The sequence below is a fragment of the Myotis brandtii genome, unplaced genomic scaffold, assembly GCF_000412655.1.
Source record: "Myotis brandtii unplaced genomic scaffold, ASM41265v1 scaffold247, whole genome shotgun sequence".
Lineage (NCBI taxonomy): Eukaryota > Metazoa > Chordata > Mammalia > Chiroptera > Vespertilionidae > Myotis > Myotis brandtii.
In genome coordinates, this window is record NW_005359352.1 from 2,573,240 (window position 1) to 2,597,079 (window position 23,840).

General features: G+C 47.1%; 1 protein-coding gene across 13 annotated transcripts in view; it reads left to right on the top strand.

Annotated features, from left to right (window-relative positions):
- The first annotated feature begins 438 nt into the window (after nucleotides 1-438).
- The window catches only part of MYT1L (myelin transcription factor 1-like), a 305,434-nt gene continuing 282,032 nt past the window's right edge, over nucleotides 439-23,840 (top strand). For 4 of the 13 annotated variants that reach the window (XM_014540567.1, XM_014540573.1, XM_014540576.1 and 1 more), the window contains exons 1-2: nucleotides 444-715; nucleotides 1,629-2,086. The gene's annotated coding sequence lies outside the window, so the exon portion shown is untranslated. The other 9 variants (XM_014540574.1, XM_005867253.2, XM_014540575.1 and 6 more) reach the window with 8 other exon arrangements.

Sequence of the window (23,840 nt, forward strand, 5' to 3'; positions counted from 1 at the left end):
TTCTGACTCTCACTGCAGCTCGGGGCTCGAGTGCAGGAGGAAACAGGATTACATCCCAGTGACAGGAATTACTAACGGCAAACATTAATCTATGCAGTTTCCCATGAAAACCATCTATCTGTTCCTGAAAGGAATAAAAACGGGGGCATTGAAACGGCAAAATGGGAAGATTGTTAATAGCAGAGTAAACTATGTATAGGAAAGGTAGAGGACAATGAATTCAGAAAACAAAACCCTGGTTCAAAACAGTAAGCTATTTTTTATGAGAGATAATAATGGTCTACTTTTCAGAATGCCTTAAAAAAAACCTGAAAAATTTGACAGAGATATTGAAAAGAATAGTTTCTTTTTAGGATAATCTTAAAGCGATGCCCGAGCATTTTGTGAAAGAAAAAAGAAGCCCGGGATGTATTATTAAATGTGGTTCGATTGCTGCCTCGGCTAGCCAGCCCTCAGCTTTCTATTTCGGAGGCTCTGTGTTGCATAATATCTGGGCTACAGTCGCAGGCGGGTGGCGAGCGTTTGCGACAGAAATAGGTTCCTTCCGCGGCTGCCTTTCAGGGTCCAGCTGGGAGCCTGGGGGGCAGGGGGAGAGCTCTCGCCAGGTGTGTGCGGGACGGGGCAGGAGCTCTCCCACTCCGCACAGGCGTGTCGGCGCGGTCTCCAGGCAGCTTGACTGTATTACTGGCCCTTCTACCCCCAGAGAAAGAGAGAGGTGAGTCCAGCTGCACGATATGGGGCTGTCGGGCAGGCAGTCGGCGTGTAAGCGGCAGAAAACGACAAGCGGGGAACGGTCCATTGCCAGCTCCCCGATCACACACATGTGCGCGCGCGCGCGCACACACACACACACACACACACACACACACACACGCTCCCCACCAGCTGGCTGCGGGGAAAGGGCGATACCTTTTAGAAAAACCACCAGAGGCTGTGAGCCATGATTAGCAGGAGCGCTATCGAGCGTGCTTGCCAGACAGCCAGCAGAGCCGGCTCCGTCCCGCCCAGACATGTGCCATTTTCATTTTCATCAGCCACGCAGGATGGCTGCTGATTCATTTTGCGGGATGTCCCCCCGGGAGCCGGGTGGAAGCCGCGCGGCGGCTGCTGGGGCATCAGTGCGGACAGACAGGGAGCGTGGGGACAGCGCAGAGAGAGGCTTCGGCTCGCCGTGCCCTACATGCCAACATGGCCACTGCAGCATCCTCTGTGCACCCAAGTCCATCACAGAACACACAAGAGAAAAAGACAAAACTGTCACATCTCATTGCATTATCCAGCCACGCCCCCAACACACACACACACACACAGGCCACAGAATGCCTGGAAATTCTAGTTTTCTTCACGGCCCCTGTCCCCCCCACCTCTCTATTTTTATTTACCTGGTCACTAGCCGGGGTGGTATACCTGATTTAGCTGGAGACTTTGATTTGTGGGATTGACAACCTTATTATGCAGTGAGCTTATTATTGATATTATTCTGCTCTCGGTTGCCATGGCCACCTTGTGAGACACATTCAATTTTCTCTCTTCCATCATCATTATCCATGAGGCCATCTGTTGTGGAAAATGAATTCAGCCTCATTTGCATGACTGATAAGCAATTTTTTTTTTTATCTATTTAACAGAAGGTCATATGCCGGGGATTTGGAGCTCGTGAAAAAAAAAAAAGCGGAAAAAAAGCCTCTGGAGGCTGAGTGGGAGCGCGCGCTCGGGGATGTGTGTGGAAGTAAAACAGATCCCGCAGGCCCTGCCGCCAGCCTCGCGCTGCATTTGTCACTCCTGCCCGGCGACATTTTCTCCCTGAGCTAAAACAGGGAGAGCTGCCGCAGTCTGCGCGAAGCCCGAGTCTCTCACTCGTGCTTGGTGCGTGTCTTTTACTTTTTTGTTCTCTGGACTCTGGGTTCTAATATCAATATTCACTGAAGACAAACAGCAGCCCTCCTGCAGCTCCGTGGTAGGCTTTGCTCCTCGTCCTCCCAGCTGGTGGGGGAGCAGGCTTTCTTCTCTCTGGGTGTTTTTCTGAGCAGCACAGTCACCCCAGCTGAGCGTGTCTCCCTCGCGGCGGCTGTGGTCATGTTGTGAGGTATGTGGTCTGCGTTAGGTGGACGCTGTGGACGCGGAGGCAGGGGCTGTGTGACCGTGGAGCGGGCTTTGCTGCAATGCCTATTGTCTGCTCCATTTTCAGGCTCTCTTGCCAGCATGGCTGGGAGCTGCCATGTGCCTGGGCCGGGAGCCGGAGACCCACAGAAGGCTCTTTTTAAGGCGGAATGGGCTTAGGTTGCATGCCTTAACCGTGATGTTGTTGATGCAAAAACTTGCTGCATGGACAGAAGTTGGATGATATGCAGATATTGAAACAAACACTTCCCAGAGACTTTGCTGGATTACTTTCCATTACAAAGAAAGCAAGTTGTTTTTGTAGAGCCTGTTGACACAGGAAATATCCCTGATATAATGCCATATTTGCCTAATGGGAAGAAAGCTGACCGACCTGGATTAAATTAACCAACTCAAAGTTTTTAACTATGACCTAAATGAAGTTCATAATAATGAAACCATATTTAATGTATAACAGAAATGTGTCTTTCAGTGCAACTTGAATTTATAAACTAAATATTCAACTGCAAGCTGTAGCTTCAAGATAAATAAAAATAAGGTAAAATGTATATGTAAACAGTCATATGATAGCTATTAAAATATAGAGCTCTAATTTTGAATTTAGTATTAATTTAGCCGTGACAATTTTTATACCACTAAAACTATATAACCTATAGGATACTGTTATTTATTCAGACTAAAATATTTTTATAATAAGAGCTTTTTGTGTTTGTATTTTTTACTCAACAAAATTAACTTCCTAGACAAAAGTATATACTACCATCCTTACAGACACAAGGGAGTCTTTTTAATTGCTCAACTTCATAAAGTGATAACTAGAGGTATGTCTCCATACTTATAAAAATGTGATTATTTTAAGACTAAAAATATTTTTGCCCAATAATCCTTTTTGTAAACTAGTTCTTTTTCATCTAAGTTTTCACCTCTCAAGAACTTTGAATCCAGTGTTGATTGTATATTATACATGGAATTTAGTAACACATTTTAGGATAAAGGGAGTTTTTTGTTTTTTTAATTGACCTAAAAGGAAGTGTATGATTCTATCACCTCAAGTGTGACAACTCGGTTGGTTGAAATTCTCCTTGAAGTTGTGCTGGGTAAGACATGTTCTCCATGAAAGACAATAGACCATGGCTGATACGTTCGTCATAGTTTTTTACTTGATGGCACTTTTTAAAACTCTTGCCACAGTATCGCAGACTTCCCACAAGCAAGAGCAGCTGTTATGTAATCCTTCCTTTTTTTAATCAGCCATATTTTTTTATATTTCAGCTGGAGTCTTAGGGAAGTAATTTCATTTTCAGTATTCATTTCACACTTAGAAAGTTCAAAACAGGGAAAGCCTGTAGTTTCTGAAGATTACTTAAAATGACATCACTCCTCAGAGGACTGTAGCTGGAGCACCAGCAATGGGATCCCTGGATCCATATTCGAACACAAAACCCAGGATGCTGTCGCCTTGGGCCAGTGCAGGAGCCTTTAGACGGTGAAGCAGAACTGTCAACTCCTGAGAAGCCGGGAGGGAGCACCGCCGATCCCCCTCCCCCTCCCATAAAGAGAGTTAATTACCCATCTTGGTCGGACTCTTCCTTGCCTCGCTGACACTGGCTGCTGCTAATTCACTGATTAATCTCATTAATGTGATTAGCGTAGGATTTGGAGTTGGTGCCCATTGTTCTGTAGACGGTGCCATTCAGCCCAAGTACTTGCCACCTCATTCAGTTTTGTGCGATTTTTCAAAGGCTGCTTGAGTGAGCTATTGTGAGCCAGGCTCCTCGCCTGTCCCTTCAGCACCGGGAGCTGTCCGCTCAGGCAGCAAGGACCCTCAGCCGCCACTGCCTGCCTCTGGCTGACTGCAGGGTGAGAATGGCTTACTCTCCGCCTTAATGACTGTCTGCAGGCCGGCAGAAGTAGTAGCAGCTTCCCTGGGCACGCTGGGTGTTTTAAAGATGGTGGCCGAAAAGACATGCCATCTCTAGATCTTTATTTTGCATATAGAATTTTTGCCCTACTTTCCAAATGACCAAACAGAATATGATTTCATTACACAGACTTGCCTATGTCTATAATTGTGAGTAAAATCCTGTAAACACGATGGGGCCATGATTCTCCAAGGGAATATCTCTGTGTGATGGAGATTCATGTAACCAGTGAAAATGTTTATTTTTGAAAAGATGAGCAAGGATGGTCAAGATGGACCAGTCAGGCAGAAAGTAAACATGCAGCATCAATTTCAACTTCTCTTGAGTCACACTTGCATCCTATAGCCAAACTGAGGCCAATTTTATAAGTTTGTGTTAGAAGCTGAGATTAAGGATGAGGCCCCATAATTTGTGACTATGTACATGTGGTATACAAAAAATCCTAAGGGAATAGGAACACACAATTTTCTTTTGGGTAATACAAGTAGTATAGCATGATTTTAAGAAAGTGGGGGTATTTTCAATGTACTGTTTTCATTGTTCCTGTCATAGTTTTCACCTACCATTTATATTTTACTCTTGTGAATGTTTATATTTCACACCTTACTATTGAATATGCCCAATTATTTCACTGATGTTTTATGTCTGTTTTCTATGCCAATTTTCAATCAATTAGGGAACATAAATAAAATATTGTGCAACTTCAAAGCTTTTTAAAGTTTTTCTATTTGTTAAATTTATGTATATTTAAAATTTAGAATAATCTGATTATTTGATTTTGATTTTCTTTTAGAAATACTTTACATGTGATAAAAATGCAGTCACTTCTCTGTGAAAAATTACTTTGTTGCCCAAGTAATATTTCTAAAGTCACACGTGTGAGCTAGATTCCCAGCTCTACCCGTAAGATACCCTAATTTGAGGGAAAGGTGTGATTTAAAAAAACACACTGGGTCATCAGAAACACTTTGTTTATGTATTATACATTTTTGTGGCTCCATTTTTAACATCAAACTTAAAATTTTACTGATTCCTAAGTATTGTATATTAACAAGCCCAGACAGTGGCATAAGGGACTAGGGTGGTGCCTTCCGGCGATGCCACCCTGCTCTGACCTGGAGTGAGGCCCGGCTGGATGGCCCCTTCGGTCCGTGGCTGGAATTTCCAATCAATGACCAGTTTTTCAAATGCATCTGGCACTTTTCCATGAAGTCTACCTGGATGCAAAGCCTCACCAGAACCCTGTCTAGGAAGCCAGTGGACAGCAAACTCAGAAAGAGAGACCTCCAGTTTGGCTAAATGTTTATAATTAAATTACCCGATATTGTAATTTAATTGCAACAGTGTTAGGCATCTTCTTATTTTAAGGTTCTAAAAATGCCCTCTTCATCACTGTTTTCTTTGGGGGAGTCGGGGATGTGTAGCATTCCTTTGAAGGGAGCAATGGAGGATAAGCTTGAATAAAAACTTGAGAATAATTACCACGTTTTTCACCAAGTTAAGTTTCATCTCACTGTAGTCTTCACCATGACATTAACCTACATCCATTTCAAATTACACTAAAGAGATGAGATGCCACAAACTTAAAGGCGTATACCTGTCTATAATTTTTAAAATTTTCATTTTGAAGTTGCAGGGGGTAAATCACATCCAAATATCATATGTGGCTGATATAAAAAATACTTTAAATTAGCATATCCCACACATTAGAAATAATGCCCACAATGACTCTAACTTGCATAAGGCATCACACTAAATGCTCTGCCCTTGTAGTAACTGTATGATTTTTCTGGTGCCAGATCAGTTCAGGTGGCAGCTAGACATTTCCCATCACTAGGCTATGTTTCAATGAAACGTGGTCTCAGCTTGGAGTATGCTTTGTGCCCTACCTTCTCTCTCTCTCTCTCTCTCTCTCTCTCTCTCTCTCTCTCTCTCTCTCTCTCTCTCTCTCTCTCTCTCTCTCTCTCTCTCTCTCGCTCTCGCTCTGGTCTGTCTGTCTCGCCCCCGCTCTGTGTCCCTAGCACCTGCATTGTTCCGTGTGCACAATGACTTTCCGATGCCTGTTTCCACAATGAAACTGTTTGAAGCTTTGACATCCTAACGAGTCCTTGGGGCATCTGTGGAAATAATCAGGGATGGCAGAGAAGATGCACGCCAGGTGTATGAAACGGGAGGGAGGCACACGTGCTTGCTTATTAGTGGAGCTCTGCCGCCCTGGCTATTCCGCTAGAACACTGTCCTAACAGGTATCTCTAAAGAACACCCCTGCTCCCCACGTGGTGATGTTGGGAAGTTGGGAGGGGAGGGCAGTGTTTCAGCCTGAGAGTCAGGGCATTGTGCTGGAGGATGCGGGCTCTCTGAGCGGCCGCTCGTGGGCTGCGGTGATCTCGGCAGGGCTGGAGGGGCGGGGGACTGTCACCTCTGGGGGGACCAGCTGCCTGGGCTCCCCACGTCCGGCCAGAGGCTCGGGCTCCAGAACCACCTCTGAAGCCAGGGTCAGGTGTTCCTGGTCCCTGTGGACGCCTGCGTGCTGCCCCTCCCCCTCCCCCCGTCAGCGCTGTGCTCTGTGAAGGCCCCTGTGGCCTGTCACCGTGGTGGCTCTGCCCAGGCCCAGGGGCGGATGGAGAGCAGACGTGTGGGGAGAGGGGATCAACACGTGCCACGGACGGCCCTGCGGGTGTGCAGGAATAGGCTGCGGAAAAGGACTTTGCTCGGTGGCCACCAGCTCTCCTCCTAAGGTACCGCTCCTCTGATTTAAAGCTTGCATGTGGTTTTCCCGGTCGCTGCCGCTTCCAGCTCTTCCGGATGACCTCTTGGTACTTCCACACAGAGCTGTCTCCTCGCCTGCCTCGCCCGGCTCTTGTTGGATGACAGATTACACTTCTGAAAATCGCATGGTGGGGTGTGCAAATGAGCCCGCGGCGGGCCCTGCTCCGGGAGCTGCCCCCTTGTGTGCGTGGCCGTGAGCGCCGTGGTCTGCGTGCCGCCGGGTTGTTATTAAACACGAGTGCTCATGGCTCCGTCCGGGGAGGGTGGGAGGTGCTAAGAGCCGCTGTGACTTACCGGCCTTTCTGAGTGGGGAGAGCTCGGAGGGGGGTGTGCAGGGAGTCGCCGCTGGAGTCAAACGTGTATTGCTGGACTCAAGGAGCCATTTATAAACCCAGCTCTTCCTTTTAACAGGAAAAATGCTAATGAGAGTCAGACATCTATGGTCCCTTTTGTATTTTTGAAACATAATTTGGTCTTGCCTTTTCAGATACAACTTTTTCTGATTTTTTTTCCCTTCAAACAATACTAAAAGGTTGATGATGTTGTAACTTTCTTAGGAAAACCGTTCTGTCTTTTGTTTTAAAAGAAAATGAGGAGAGAGGCTCACACTGAGGCAGAAGGTAGTGTGGCTGGCGACCTGAAGGAGGCTGAGTCGCCCCGTTAACCCTTGTGTGACTGCTCTCCCATGAGGGGCAGCAGGGCAGGCTCCAACCTTTTTGTTTGTTTGGAGGCTGAGCGCAGTCCCAGGTAGAACACCGTCGGTTCAGCTGACTTGGTGAGGTTTCTTTGGCCACAGCGTGAATTTACCATAACATCCGTGATGGGGGGCATGTCTGGAAATGCTGCCTGGCCGGGAGCTGTGAACAGCCTGCCTCTGCTATTTACCGTTCTCCTCTATTCCATTAAATACGGCCCTGCACATGATACACATTCTGCTCTAGAGATTTAGGGGCCTGTGGGTACAATGTAAGAGCCATACAGCATGCATCCCAGCCCTGCCCGACTGTGTGGCAAGCTATTCAATAAACAGGAAGGCTAGCGATTACTGGCTTAATCCACAGCCGAACCTTGAGAAATATCTAGCTTAGCCACGAAGGTCCTGCCCCAGGCTAGGGTTTGGGGAGATGGATGTGTGTTGTAGCGCTTAGCGGAGGCAGCCCGAGCCAGGGTAAGTCAGCGGCTCACGCTGGTGCTGCGGCCGTGGTCTCCCGGGGAGCCCGGTGCTCACGCAGGGCTGGCCCTGGTCTGCGGCTGCCCGGCCACGGAGCCTCCAGCACGCATGCCCGCCCTCCCTGTCGCTTAGTGGTGTCAACTTATTAATTTCCATCTTCGACTTCAGGCCTGTTAGTTTCCTGTCGGAAAGCATTATGACTTTTGTCCATGTGGCAAAATAATTAGCATACAGATGAGCGGTGGCCGGGTCTGAGCCGAGCGAGGGATGTGCAGTGGGAAGTTGATTGGATGGATGGAGGACAAATGGTGGGCGTGCGGAAGCCGTAGAAGAGTTCCCCAGTCGCCGAGCAGGTGGGAGCCTTTTCTGGGTGAGTCCCTGGGAGGGAAGGCGGGTGGCTGCGGGGGGGAGGCTGGCCTTGCCGGGGCCGGGTCTGCAGGCACCGTGCTGCCCGGACGGCTTGGGCATGCGATGCTTCAGGTTTCTCTCTGCTGCTCCCTCAGGTAAACACGTCCTGTTCTTGTTGTCTCCGAGCTTGGCTCCCCTTCCCAAGTGGAGCAAAGTTCACCTCCGTGTGGGCAGCCACCGAAGAGCAGCGCTGGCTGGGGGGGCAGGGGGTCACCCGTCCTCCCGGGCACGGGTCTGAAGTGGAAATGGACTGTGTGGGGAGGACTGCTTTCAGAATCTTACAGCAGCCATTATTCAATGTGTTTAATTAATATTTTCTGGGACAGTGTACCAAGACCAGTAAAATTAGCAAATGTGGGTTCAGTGACAGCCCAGCCATAATTAGTTTTGACTGGTATGTGTTTTTCCTGGCTGGAAGGAGATTTTTGGCTAATTTAACCAGCAACTTGCTGGAGATGGTGAGCACTGAGCAGAAGTTTCTATGGCTCTGTAGGCTCCACAGACAGGAAACAGGAATCAGCACAGCCTCGGGGACTCAGTGCTGGTGGGAAATGGAGACGGTTTCTACAAAGCAGTCCTGGGAGTGAGAAATAAGTGTGGACCTGCTGGGCCCACTTTCCCATTGTCATGCCCTCGTTCCTTAAAGAAGTCGGTGGCTGTACCAGTGCAATATGGTGTCTGGTCAGTAAACTCCGTCTCGGGGAATTCGCTGATAAGGAGTCAGACCCTGCTCTCCTCAGAAGGGAAGGCTTTCAGTCGAGCTGACCTAATTATTTCGTCGGCTTCTACAGTAGAAATTATTACCCTTTAACTATTTACAGTTTCCTGAATATTGCAGAACATTGGTGTTTATTTGGCTTTTATTTTTAGGTGTTTTTTTTTAAGGAGTTGCTTTACTTTAGCTGTTGGCTATGCATAATGATAGTGAATCTTTGACAGAAAATGCAACTTTTTGGAGGATCATTTCTTCTGTTTAAAAATACGATGCCTTTGCAGAAAAGAAAACAGAAAATCCTTACCTCAATGACCTAAACCTCAGACAGACGATGTTGCAAAACATATTATCCCTTCCTGGGAAGCTTTTTAAACTTGGTTTTCACCATTTTCTCCCTCAGATCTCAAGTTTCTAAACACTGACATTGATTTTTTTTTTGCATAATAGGTGAATTCTTCATTTTCATATGAATGCATACATATGTACATATATCTAGCCTATTTCATTTTAAAATTTGCTGGTAAACTAGAATGAAAATAAGAAACAATTGAGTTTTTTTTTTACCCAAACAATATTAAATACCAAAATGTTCTGAGACTGTGCAGTGTGATCCAGAGAAAAGTAAGTTTCCATTATTCTTCTGTTGCTGTATTTCACTGTAGAGTGGAGCCAAGCTCCCTATGATTAAAATAACTCCTTAGTTTTATGATGGGTTGCAAGTTTCTTGGGACAAAATACCAGCATTGTTTTCAGCTCTGTGTCCATTTCCCAGAGGAGGGGCCCTTTCGTGGTACCTGCCGCGCTGCCTTTGTGCCCGGCTGCCTCTCGGAGGTGCAGCCCAGCTTGTTTTTTTCCAAGGGCCCAAATTATGTCACATTAGTTTCCACTTGAGGAAGTCACTTTATGCCACTACCTGTCACATTAGCTCTCAGGCACTGTTGAGTCGGTGAGGGCTGCCTTCAAAGACAATGAAAGGCCCCAGAATTAGCAGTATGGTGATGTCTGCTGGACTGAAAATGTGATTTCTAAGGGGCTTTTTTTTTTTTTAGTTTAGCTCTAGGGTTTGAAGATGAACTTTGGAAGGAAAAGCAGGCTTTCATAGCAAATTTTTTAGGCAATCAATGAGAAGCCAAAATGAGTCTAAAATCAGACACACTTTGATTTACTGGGAAAAGTGGTGGGCATGGAAGTCTGCTGTCTCCTAGGTCTGTTCTGGGCCACGGTGGTCGGTGGTCTCAGCACCTTTCTTAGCGGGGCTTCCCGGGGTGATGCATGAAGATGCGTGTAAATATTTTTGAGTCAAAAGGTCGTTTCACCTTATTGCTTTAAATTTTTGTGCCAGGGTGTGTTTTTTCACCATTGGGAGTCCTACAATGAACCTCTTGGAAGGCTGTGAGTGCATGCAGCATGCGTTTTTAAAATGCAAGTGAACGTGTGTCAGCTGACAGGACCTGACCCGCTGGGTTCATGTGTGTTGCATGTGCTCCTGCTCTGAGACCATTTCTGCACCGTGAACAGAGTGGAAGGAAGTTTATGGCTCCGCGTCCCCCGACTGCCCCTCTGAAGGTGGGCTCAGACAGCGCACGCAGACTATCTTGGAGAGAATCGCCCCAAGGCTGGTGGGCATTTGCTTGGGATGTTGTTAAGTGTGGCATGTCAGGCGCAGGTCTCTAAACCAGACAACTCGCAGATGAATAATGCATGGGGCAGGGAGTCTTTTTAGCGCATTGACAAAGATTTTCGTGATAGGATTTCTAGCTCAAACCCTGTTGTGAGCGGTATTTTCCTGCTGTTCTCTCAACCTCGGTTCATCGTGTATTTTAAGGGCCCTCAACAGAGTGGTGCTTTTTAAGTCAGCGTTACCTCCTGATTCCAGAGGCTCCCCACCCCTCAGTCCTAAAAGGGATGGGCAGTTCTTAGCAACTCCCTCCCCATTTTCCCCGATCTCCCCTCCCTGGTACGTGGATGCCACCAGCCTGTGCCATCTGAACAGAGGCTGAAAGCACAGAGCATTGTCGCCATGGAACGATGCTAGCCAGACTGGTGTGGAAATAATCGAGTCTGCAGGGCACCCCATAGAGCCATCAAATCAGGTCGGCTCGGAGCCGTACGCTAGGCTGTGAGCATCAGAAATCACGGCTGCATCTGCTCGTGGACCCTCTGGTTCATGGAAACTCCCACCTGCCTGAGGCATCTGGGCAGGAGCTTTTCAGAAACCGGTTTCCTTCAGGATAAATTTAATACGTCTTGAGGGCCAGGCGCCAGCAAATTGATTCTATCTCTGCACCAAGAAAACTCATAAACATCTGTAAGAACACAGCTTTGCAACAGCCCAGGATGAGGGGGTGCTATTTTGTGAAATGTCCCAAGCCTGCTCCCTGCACACCTAATGCCAGCGTGGCGTTTTTTAATTAGGAAGTTGATTAAAAAGGGATGGGAGACTACGGACGTGTGGTCCTTTGGCGTCCATCCAGCTGTTTGTCTGTCGTCTGGTCAGGAAAGTGTGGCTCATTTCCAGTCTCAGGAAAGGGGGGGGGGAGCATTATGAGGCTGAGGGGTGATGAGGAGGATGTCCTGGATCCGTCCAAGGGCAGTGGCGCTGCCTTCTCTGCAGACAGACTGCTGGCCCCTCCCTCACAGATCACTGGCACTAGGGCACATGGCACAGCTGGGTGCATCCCCTGGGGAATTCTGGGGTCTGACTTCTCATTGGTCAATATGATAGGTCGCATTTATTGGTATTTTTTGGATTCAGATCTATGTCTGACCTCATGTCCAGCAGTTTGGGGTGAGGGGTGGTAGTTGCAGTTTAACTGCAACTGTTACACAGGGCTGTGCAGTTTATCTTCAAGAGTAACTGGTTTTGTTCTCATCTCTGTTTTCATTGAGGGGAATTCCTTTCTTCCTCGGCTATTTTCAGGGTTTGGAGCCTATTAGCAGAGGAATACAATCTCATGCCTAATTGTAGTGTTCTTATGGCCACTGTGGTGTGACCAAGCCATGTTATGAATTAAACTGCCCGCCCTCACCTTGTCTGAGCGCCTCCCAAACCCAAGCTGAAGAAGCACAAGACCCCGCCCGTGAGCCCTGTCCACTTGCTGGGCACACCCAGGGTCAAGACCAGGGAGATGGCTTCCCCCGGGACTCTCAGCTGCTGGGCTGTGGTTCTCTCTTGCTCTCCTGGCTGGGACCTGCTTGCAAATGTACTAACTGTGTTTGGATTCTGCGTGAGGGAGCTCGGGGACACCTAGCTGGGGTCAGTGACAATGATGGGCAGCCTCTGGCTCCCCGTGCCATCTTCTCTGAGAAGAAAAAAATCAAAGCGAGTGACTTGGCTCCTCCTTCATTCCTCACACAACATGCAGTATTGAGCACCCACTATGTGCAGAGCCAAAAGAGACAGAGCTGACAATATCTGGCCCACAGTGAGCCGGGGTGTATATACACAGGGGTGGCTTACAGATGTGAGCACATTACAGAGTTAATAAAGCTACTGTAATCATCATGACCTTCATATCTTTTTCCATAGGAACAATTGTAAACCTATTTTTGCTCCACCCTGTAAACACATCTATATTTATAGGTTATATGTAAACATATACTTAATTAAATATATATTTAAGTATCATGGATTATATGTAAACATGTAAATAAGTACATGTTTACATATAACCTATAAATATATAATATAGTTAACCTTTTATATATTACATTATACATGTGTAACACATGTTAATTGCACATGGCATGTTATATTGCATATAACATGTTACATACTGTGTATGCCCATAGAATATATGCAAGCATATACTTATTTTATGTATATAGGTTTCTGACTAAGGGTAATCACACATTCCTCCAGACCTACTTTCCTCGCATACATTTCACATAATAGATGAAACCACTTCTGGCTTCATCAGAGTGGGAAACACTGGGTCCCTTTCTTGGGTGATGAATGCTTTAGGGATCACGTGACCATTCTGAGAATTAGCCCTCAATGCATGACACTGTGTAGTCGCATTTCTCTAGTCAGTTAAATACATGTTTGCGTTCACCCTCCTCATGAAATCTGGAGCTGAAACTGCCCACATTGTGAGGGTTTGGACCGTCTCCCGCTCAGTGTCCCCGTGTGCACACTGGCTGTCCCCCATGGCACCGGCGCTATCACCCGAGAGCACATGAAACAGCAAACAAAACTCCCTTCTGAGGAAGCAGTGTTGGCCAATGTCAGGTGTCTGTTTTGCAATCTCTGGACATGTCAAAACTGTTGGTCCTGGAGAGCCACAGCAGAATGTCAGAGCCCAGCAGGCTGAGCTCTAGACACTGACTGAGGGCAGTCTCCCCGCCACCAGGAAGGTCCTGGGTCCAGTCAGTCACCTCGGACTTCAGTCTGTGACATCAGCAGCTGCCGGGATGCAGGCAGCTAATGGGCAGCGCCTTAGTCACCCGCAGACTCCCCATTGGCTGAAGAGACATCAGAAGAAAGAGGAGAATTCAAATTGAAAACTGGTCATGCGTTCAGACCATTCAGATGACGCTCAGCCACATTTCCATGAGTCAGAGCTGACTGAACATACCTATCACTCAGAATTAATCATTTTGAGATGAAGTCCTTAAAACATTTTTACTTTTTAAAATCTATTTTTATTGATCTCAGAGAAAAAGGGAGAGGGAGAGAGAGATAGAAATATCAATGATGAGAGAGAATCACTGATCAGCTGCCTCCCGCTCGTCAACCCCCACCAGGGATCGAGCCCACAACCTGGCATGTGCCCTGACTGGGAATCGAACCATGTAAAAGAAAACTTAGGTTAGAATTAGGATGCTGTATACTCTGAGTCTGGGAGTTTAAGTAGCTTAGGCATCAAAAAGCTGCCAGTCTTCGGGGGTGGCAATGGGGGGGATAAGGACACATATGTAATACCTTAATCAATAAATAAAATAAAGAGTTTAATATGGTTTGATATTTAAAAAAAGCTGCCAGTCTTTGCATTAAAATGGAAGTTGGGGCTTCATAAAGTCATACGTGCTGGTTGATGCTAGATACTTGTATGTAACAGGAGAGAAAGTCTTACTGTTTGCTCAGATAAATTTCAGACTAATGTGTTGTGTTCTTGGCATATTTGGTACTGAATCAACACTTGGAAGTTTCCATGGAATCTGTGCTATAAATCTACCAGTATCTTTTGTGGTCCCTTTCACAGTTTTGAGAGCACGAATGGTCCAATTTTTTTCAAGCTAATATGCTGCTACTGGGTTTTGTTAGCTCAAAAACAACCCTTCTCCCTGAGAGACCCACACCCTCAGTGCGAGCCAAGAGATGCGGTGTCCGTCCCCAGGGACAAGTCAGCACTCCTGTTTACAAACGGGCTGAGCCACCTGTTCCTCCAGTTTTAAGTTAATGATCAAAACAGTCTCTGATCAAAGGGGCCGGTATGATGGGGAAGACCCCACGTTTATGAGATTACAGGTGACTCCTCATTTGTGATGTTAAGTTCTGAGTAAGTTAGAATGATTCTCAGCCCCGACAGATATTCCATAGTGTGGATATCACCAGCCCAGGAGTTAAACGCAGAGTGTCTGCAAGGACAAGCACGGCCAATGATATTTCCATTTGGTTCTTCCCTTCAGAGGCCAACACAGGCAGGTTAAATCATCTGTCGCAGTTTCAAGGTATTACTGAAGCGTCAGGGATGCTGGTTGGGCGACCAGCATTAGGAAAATGGGCACATGTACAGGGTGGAGTGAAAATAGGTTTACAGTTGTGAGTCCATGAAACACAGTTTATTCTTGTTTATAAATCATTGCATTATTTCCCATATGAACCACTATAAGCCTACTTTCATCCTACCTGTATATTCAGTACACTATCTGCACACTCTCACCTGCCCTCCAATCCACATGCCGTGCCCTTGGCCTTGTCCCCCCAGTTCTCCTTGCTGGGAACGAGCCGTGTGGCCCATCGACTCTAACTTTTCAGCTTCCTCCTTGTCGTGCTCCTGCAATTTCAGTTGACGAGGGCAGCACCAGGAGGACCACTGAAGACTTCCTTTGCTGATTTGGGGCCCTTCAGAGTCAGAACACTCTGGCTGCTTGGATGCTGTCGGTTAGACGGCGCGTGTGCCGCGGGTTCTAATTCCCCAAAGTCTTAAACATGAGCAACGACACTGGAAACATCTTTTCCATGTCAACTTCTAAAAGGGGATTTTCACCTAGTAGTATACATTTTGGTTATCCTTTTCCATGTTTTGTCCTTTTTATTTCCTAAGTGAGGTTTTCCATGTGTGCGTAACAGACAGTCACAGGCAGCCCACGTGAAAGCGTCCAGGGTGGAAAGCCCTTCCTCCGAGGTCAGCTCTCCTTGTCATTTGGGATGATGTGGAACATGCCATCCCCACTCTCCAAGTTTCAGCATCCTTGCTCAAAGCGCGGGACGAGCTCCATGATTTCTCCCTCCTGGTTCTCATATTATGTGGCTCCGTACCTGCCACCCCAGGTGGGCCTGTTCTGCAGAGCTGCCGTGGTAGGCGGTGCCCTGCCAGAGGGCAGCACCTTGCTCCTGGTGGGGGTTGTTTCGCAGAGAAGAGCAGGAAGCCAGCCTAAGACCAGCAGCCCGGAGAATTTAGAGGAGGTGCTATTTTTGGGGGAGGTGCTATGTTTGACTGATGGGTCTAATGACTAAGGTCAGCTGGATTGACGCACAACTCATCTAAGCCAAGGCTTCCTGACCAGCTAGAAAGGTCATTGGACTGTGTGTGAAACATTAACATGAAGCTGAAAACTAACCTCCTCTTAAGCTCTTTTCTCTCATGATTTTATTTTGTGACTATAATTTTATTTTACTTTAGGCAAGTATTCTATTGTGGCCCCTGTAGTGGGCGTGTTGTCCTGACAGAAGTTACAGGACCCTGTGAAGGCTCTGTGATGGCTGCTCGCATTCTCTCCACTCCACCCGGTTGTACTGGGCCTTCCTCACCTGCCACAACGGAGGCAGATCACGTGTGTGTCACTAAGCTCGATGCTTAAAGAGTATCCCCATGGGCTTTAGGTTTCACCCATTCTGCAGGAAGCAGCATTTAGATAGTAGTGACAGCCAGACTGTGACAGGTTCATAGAAAGTTTGAGCAGCCAAAATTTTTAGCAGTTGAAATCTATTATACAATCCACGTCCTACCTGTGGCAGCCTAAAGCACCCAAAATACAAACAAGACGCATGGGCACAAATAACCACTGAGCCTTGACCACAAGAACCAACGGTATGTGGTCTTCACCCACTCAGTGAGCTGACTTGTCCTCAAAGTATTGCAGCGAAGTAGAGAAGAATGGTGAGGCCGTGGTGGGAAAGGGGAGTCAGACAGAATCACGCCCACGGGTGAGGCCAGGCAGCTCCCTTGGTGCACACCCGAGATGCAGGCTTCTCACCTGAGACGCAGCAGCCTTACCAGCTCGGGGTTACCAAGGAGGCTCCTTTGGGAAAAGTTAAATGAAGATATGTTTTATTTAATAAAACCACGCACTCTTTCAAGAGCTCCAAATGCAAGATGTAGAACTTTTAAGAATTGGGAACTGCTTCTCACACTCAGCCCAGTGGAGAGGGGCAGTAAGAGAATGTAACTGGGATGGCGCATGAGGGTGAAGGGGATAGAGAAACACAAGAATGGAGAATGCAGCGGAAAAGAGATTAACGAGAGAAAACCCACAGCCAATAAAAGATATGCTTAAGACACAAAACTGGGATATTCCTCATTCAAATTTAAAGTGGGATGTTGTAAAGATGGACCAACGAGTAAAATCATACTTTTGCACAATCAAAAGTTCAGTCATGTTAAGTGATAAGTACACTTATTCTCTTTTATGGAAGTACAAACTATTTATCCTATATAATAAAAGGGTAATATGCAAAATGACCCTAACAGCAGAATGACTGGTCACTATGACACACACTGACCACCAGGGGGCAGACGCTCAATGCAGGAGCTGCTCCCTGGTGGTTATTGCACTCCCACAGGGGGAGCTCTGCTTAGCCACAAGCCAGGCTGATGGCTGCCAGCACAGCGGTGGTGGCGGGAGCCTCTTTCGCCTCCTCAGCAGCACTAAGGATGTCCGACTGCAGCTTAGGCCTGCTCCCCGCTGGCAAGTGGACATCACCCGAGGGCTCCCGGGCTGCCAGAGGGATGTCTGACTGCCAGCTTAGGCCCGATCTCCTGGGGAGCGGGCCTAAGCTAGCTGGTGGACATCCCCTGAGGGGTCCCAGACTGCTAGAGGGCACAGGCCGGGCTGAGGGACCCCCCACCCGACTGCACAAATTTTTGTGCACCGGGCCTCTAGTATATTATATTGAGAAACAAATGAGAATAGACTAATAGGAAAACACAATAGTAGATATAATAACCAACACTTGGATTATATCATGTGAAGCTCACAGGAATCTATAGGTTTTTGGGTACTATTATTATTTCAGTAATCATAAGAGGACCCAGCAGCATGCCTATTGGTGAGTTCAGTTATTAAAGATACAGTATACTGTTTCAGAAAACAACCTCTCATCAGGGGAGAGTGCACTTGGTGATTCTCCATGTCTGGGTGAGTGCCTCCTCTAGCCAATGACCATAGCCTTAGAAAGACTCAGCACTTACATGGGATGGCTGTGGGCAAGCATTAAGGTGGGTATGAGGCCTATTCCTTGCCCTCAGGAACTGAAAATCTAGTTGAGACCACAAAATATAAATATAAATATCAGAAAGGTAAAATAGCAACCAACAAACAAAAACATTCTCATGGGGGATCAGGGCACCAGAAGACATGTGTGTTCCTTCTGGTTTTTTGCTGACAATGTGCGGAGCACCTGTGTTAAGGACAGGAAGGAGCTGATTCTTGAACAGGGGTGTCATTTGGGTGTGTGGGGAAAAGAGACGGCATCCTATGTTCATGAAACTGTAGTAAGTGTAATAAAGAAATGTGACATCTGGACTGTCACTGTTGTGTGACATCTGAGTGTGGGGTTGCTCATTCTCTCATTGTATCCATGGCCGGCGTGTGGTTTCTAGTGGTCTCTGGGAAGTTATGCCTGCAGATAAGTGGGAGGAAGTTCTATTTTGGAAACTATTAACAGTTTGCTTTTAAAAAAAGTTTTCAAAAATGCACATCATTTTCATTCTATGATCTAGGGGTATATTCTTTTTACTGAATGATTAACAAAAATATTAAAGACATTTAATCTTGTAATCATAATTAATTTAATACGTTTTTCTCACAAAACAGTGACAAGTATTAAGAAAATAATGGGAAAAGTTATTTGCATGGAAATGTGCAAGTGGGGATTTCCCTGTTTTACAGAGATGTGTGTCATAGAGATAAATGTGTCGTGAGCTCTATCCCACAGCAAGGGTTGAGCCCAAACATGTTTATAAGATGATGGGTGAGGATAAGTAAGCCATTCAGTTCAGGTTCATCATGGATTTCCAATGAGCAATACCTCACTCTTTTGTGTATGATCAAATTTCAACATGAAGTAGAGAATGTATAATATCTCTGAGTAAAAATATGTGATATTTCTCACTTATTTTGTTTCAAGATAGACCAACACCATGTGATGAACCAACACCCTCGATATTCATGCAGTAATAATGGCATTGGCCCCACTCCATGGGCTGCTCCAAGATCAGTTGCACCTTTCCTATACTGGCTCTTTGAGGAAAGATGTCCAGCCTTCCATTTTCTTTCTTTAAAAAAATATTTTTATTGATTTTAGAGAGAGGAAGGGAGAGGGATAGAGAGAAACATCAATGAAACAGAAACTTTGATTGGCTGCCTCCTGCATGCCCCCTACTGGGGATCGAGTCTGAAAGTTGGACACATGCCCTGACTGGAAATCAAACCATGACCTCCTGGTTCATAGGTCGACGCTCAACCACTGAGCATACTGGCCGGGCTAGGCTTCCACTTTCTTACGCAATTCCTAACTTTCCCCCAAAATGGTTATTGTAAACTAATTTATAAACCTAAATAATGCTTATCTAAAACCTCATTCAGGACATCAGATTTGTTGCCTGCTTTCGGATGCCACTGAAATTAGCCAGGCATTGTTTCTACCGAGCTTCTGGCCCTCTCCAAAGAGCTCAGCCTAAAATGACTGTTGTGACCACATCCCAGCAACCAAGGCAGCCAGTGCTCGGAAGAGTACGTGCAAAGAGCCTGTGCACTGTTGATTGTGCTCACTTTCTAGAATTTCATTTAATACCAACTGAGATTTTCAGAAAATAATGGGCTAAGTTTTTATCAGCTTTGCTTTTTTTTAAAAAATCCTCATCTGAGGATATGTTTTTATTGATTTTTAGAGGGAGACGAAGAGAGACAAAGAAAGAAACATTGATCAGTTACCACCCAAACATGCCCCGATCAGGGATCGAACCTAGGTATGTGCCCTGACCAAGAATCAAATCTGCAGCCCTTTGGTGTACGGGATGATGCTCCAACCAACTGAGCCATCCTCCAAGGGCCATCAGCTTTGTTTTTTTATAAAATTGCTGTTACTGTGAAAAAGCCTACTACGGAATAAAAACCTACTACTTCCTTCTCCCCTTCTCCACTGATGTGTTGAAGGTTGGGAAGGTAGAATATGAACCCTTAGTACATGTATGCTCTGAAAGGAATGTAGAAATATAAGCAATTTATCACATTCTAAGTTCATTACTATTCCATTCCTTTGTTTTTCTTCTCAATGCCCCGGCCACCACAATCTGTATTGCTTCTGGTTCATTCATTCTTGTCAAACCATGGCCCCCGAACCATTAGCTGATTCACCAAGTAGCCAAAAACGATTTTCTCTCCGTGCTCTTCCTCCCCCTCCTCCTCCTCCTTGCAGCCTGCCTCTGGCCAGAAGCTCCCTCATCCATTTCTCAGGGCCCCACGCATCTGGGAGATGCTCTTGCTGCAGTGAACATATTTCCTTCTGTCCTTGGTGAACCGAGTACAGACTTTGTCTGTGTCTCTACGTGATCTAAAAATAGGAAGAACGGATAACAGGATGAAACACTCAAAAACGTGACCAGTAGTGAAGATTCCTAGTAAGCCTCAGAAGTGCTGTGTTCTTGGGGAAGGGGAGCAGGGGGTTAACTTCCGGTTCTAGTCCTCAGTGTCCATGGGCAGAAACAACGGGGCTGGAAAGCAAAGGCAGAGGCAGTGGAGAAGGGAACAGTCAGGGTCCGACATGAGTGGGAGCTGGCAGGAAAGGGGCGATCTTACAGGACGGAGTGCTGGCCCTCGCCTCATGTTCACGCTTCCCCAGGAACCCGTTCTTTCCTGAGCTCCCTTTCCAAGCCCCGGGGGCGAGGCAGGCTCTCTGGAGCCTGGCTGCCACCTCCTCTCCCTGCTGTCCACCCTGAGCTTGTTGCCACCAAGCAGCACCATCTCGCACAGTGAGAAGCTGCAGCCCCTGTAACCGAGCCCCATGATTCACTCACATCCCGGCTGGGACATGAGCTTACTGAGGACCCGCCACTGCAAGGAGATGCGCCAGGCATCCCAAAGAGCTGGCGCACGCCCATTAATCAATGGAGCTGCTGCAGCCTCGCTGCTGGCTGACCTGGTTTAGGAGCCCCAGGCCAGACTCAAGCTCTCTCAGGAGAGGATGTCTGGTCTCCAATCCTTTCACAACGTGATGCCTTAAAGGAGACCTCAGCACTGGGTGGGAGGAGGCGCACACTGGGCGTTTAACCGTTGAGCTCATTCTGGGTGAGGGCAGAGGGCTTTGTGTTTCCCTGCTTGTTCCCGCTCCCATCCAGGGGCCAGGCCCGGCAGGAGTGAGGTACTGGGGGGCCTGACCTCCATTCCAGACTCTCCATTCACATGACTGCAGCCCAAGTGGGGTCCCCAAGCTGTGGGACATGGCAGGTTTGCCCTCATTCCCTAGATGACATCTTCTGGTACTGTGTCTAACTAAAGGAAAGCAGTCCTAGGGCTCTCAGTGCCCATCTGAGCTCAACGCCACTCACATCCACACCTTGTGATCCCTCCCATGTTACATAAGGAGAATCGGAGAATGTTTATTGGATGAGGCAGAGCAGGAATCTGATCGGTGACTGGGCCAGGCCCCTGTAGATGCATCAGCAGGGAAGGCACAGGTTGGACCACACGTGTGTGTGACGTGGTCTGGGAGAAATGGTCACGTGGGAACTGTCTTGGTGCTCATGGCTTGTTGGCTAGGATTTGCTGTCAGTCGCCTTTTCTGATTCCTGTGTGAACTTGGATATGAAAATCTTAAGTTCCTCCCTGGGCATCTGTCATCTGGAAATCAGACCCCACTGGGCATGTTCAGACTAGGGTTCTGAGCACTGTGAGGCCTTATTAGGGGCCGTGAGGCAAGATGTGGGCATTTCGGGGTTGAACCCAGTGGGTATGCTGTGTCCATAGATTGGAAATTCCTTCTTTCTTCTATTTTTTATTTGCTCACTTTTGTCTTTTGGCATTAGGTAGAGGGATTTTGCTGCGAGGCCCCTTCCAGTTGACAGTTGTTCATAAATTATTCTTGCATCCACTCCTTCCACATTCTATCACAGTAGAGGCTGTCTGTGGGTTCTAAGAAAATGAGTCAGATCCACCCTCTGCTCTCAGCAGTTTTGTAGACCCATAGAGAAGAAGAGACAAATTTACAAGCGACTACAATATGGTTTGGGATTTGTACAAGTGGTAAGGAAACAGAAATTAAATGTTAGGGTTTTCTCAAGGGAGGGAGAGAGTCGGGCAAGGCTGGGTGGAATGACATGAAAAGGTTGTATTTGAGACAATCCTTGAAGGACAAGGAGGATCTCAACAGATAATTATAGAAGAGGCAGGGAACATGAGGTGAGAAAATTCCTAGGAATGAGCACATGTGGCATTTTTAGGGGGTGGCTTAGGGGCCCTTGGGGCGGGAGAGTGGGCATTTACAGAGGTGTGGTGGGAGCGGACCTGCAGCATAAGCCGGACAGGCCACGGAGGACCCAGTGTCACACTTCCAAGGGTCTCCACGTGACAGAGCATGACTTTGTTCTCCAGATAATGGGAAATCGCGGAAAGTTTGTGTGCAGCTGAGTGACAAGACCAGAGCTATTCTTTGGGATAATTAACCTGGCAGCCAATCAGGGGCTACTTCCTGCCAATTCCGTGGCTGAAATAGCTCTCCCAACTGTTTCATCCCTCCTTCCTCTCCCGCTGCTCAGAGGAGACTGTCATTATCTTTCTGCGGGACGGGGACAGTAGCCCAAGTGCTGCCCCCCCCCCCCCCCCCCCAACACACACACACAGAAGCACACGCTTCACATTCTGTTTTTGGGTTAATTGCTCCAAGCACAGCTTTGGCAGTTTTGTGCTCACAGCACAGGGGCTTCCTATGTCTGCAGACTTACACCAGACACCTCACCCAGCGTTTGAGGTCATCCCCCCGTTCTCGTTGGCTTTTCGCTGGCACTGTCCTCAGGGATTTCAGATGGTCACTGCAAGTGAGGCTACCCCCTGTCCACCATCCAGAGACCAGTTCCAGTGTACTTTCCCAGAGCATCTTCCTTCTAAAAGAAATGCAGCCCTCTTCTCTGCACCTCTACAATGGGCATTGTTAGGGTGCTTGCCATTGATTGCCTTGCCTTTATAGTTGTTCATGTGACCGTGGAGGCTCCCTAGGCTGCGGAATACTGCCTTCGCGTGTGTCTGTTCCCACCCACACCCTGGCGTGACCAGTGCCCAGTCACCCTCAGTTGATGTGAAGACTGTGGGAAAGGCCCCTTCTTTATGGCTGTTGGCATAGCCAATACACCATCTTTTGTGGGGACCTTTCAGGTCCCAGATTTTATGTCCTGGTTCAATGTGAGGTTCTTTTCCCAAGAGTGGTGATCATTGCATTCTGGTTGTGGACTGTGTATCTTCATGTTTGGAAACAGGCATGCTGTCCTTGCGTGGAAAGTTCACGGGGAGCTTCGGTCACATGAATGGATGCGTGCGCCCTCACCGTGTCCCGGAATCACCAAAGGACTCCTGTAAAATGATGCTGCCTCTAAACTGCCTGAATAAAAATTTCATATGTCAGAAGTCCAAACTCCAATCTGAGAGCCTTCCACACACTTTATTTTCCTTTATCTACTTATGCGATAAGTGTATTCTATCTCATTTGGACCATCAGATCCTCTTAAACATAAATAGTTGTGTATCTGCCTCTTGAATTCAAGCAACTGAGAAGGACTCTTGAAAGCCCAGACTCCTTGCTCTCATTCACGGTAATCGATGGGCGCTCTGAGGGATGATGAACCGAACTCCTTTGGAAGGAAAAGGTTTTCCTCCCACTAAGCAGGAGCTAGGAGGAAGCAAGGAGGAGTTTGAGATGCAGGATTTAGGGAGGCTTGAACTCTCAGAGTCTCTCCCAGGGGAGCCTTTGACTCTTCTTGTCCAGACTCAGGGGTGTCTCTATTCTGACTCTAACCAGAAGGGGGCGCTGGAGTGAAGGGGGCAAACAATGAGCCTCAGTCATCACCGAGAAGTATGCACCACAGACATCCTGACCAGCTCTGTCCTTAGCAGTGGCGTCTGTGCCTATGGTCAGTGGTCGGCAAACTCATTAGTCAACAGAGCCAAATATCAACAGTACAACGATTGAAATTTCTTTTGAGAGCCAAATTTTTTAAACTTAAACTATATAGGTAGGTACATTGTTATTAACTTAATTAGGGTACTCCTAAGGCTTAGGAAGAGCCACACTCAAGAGGCC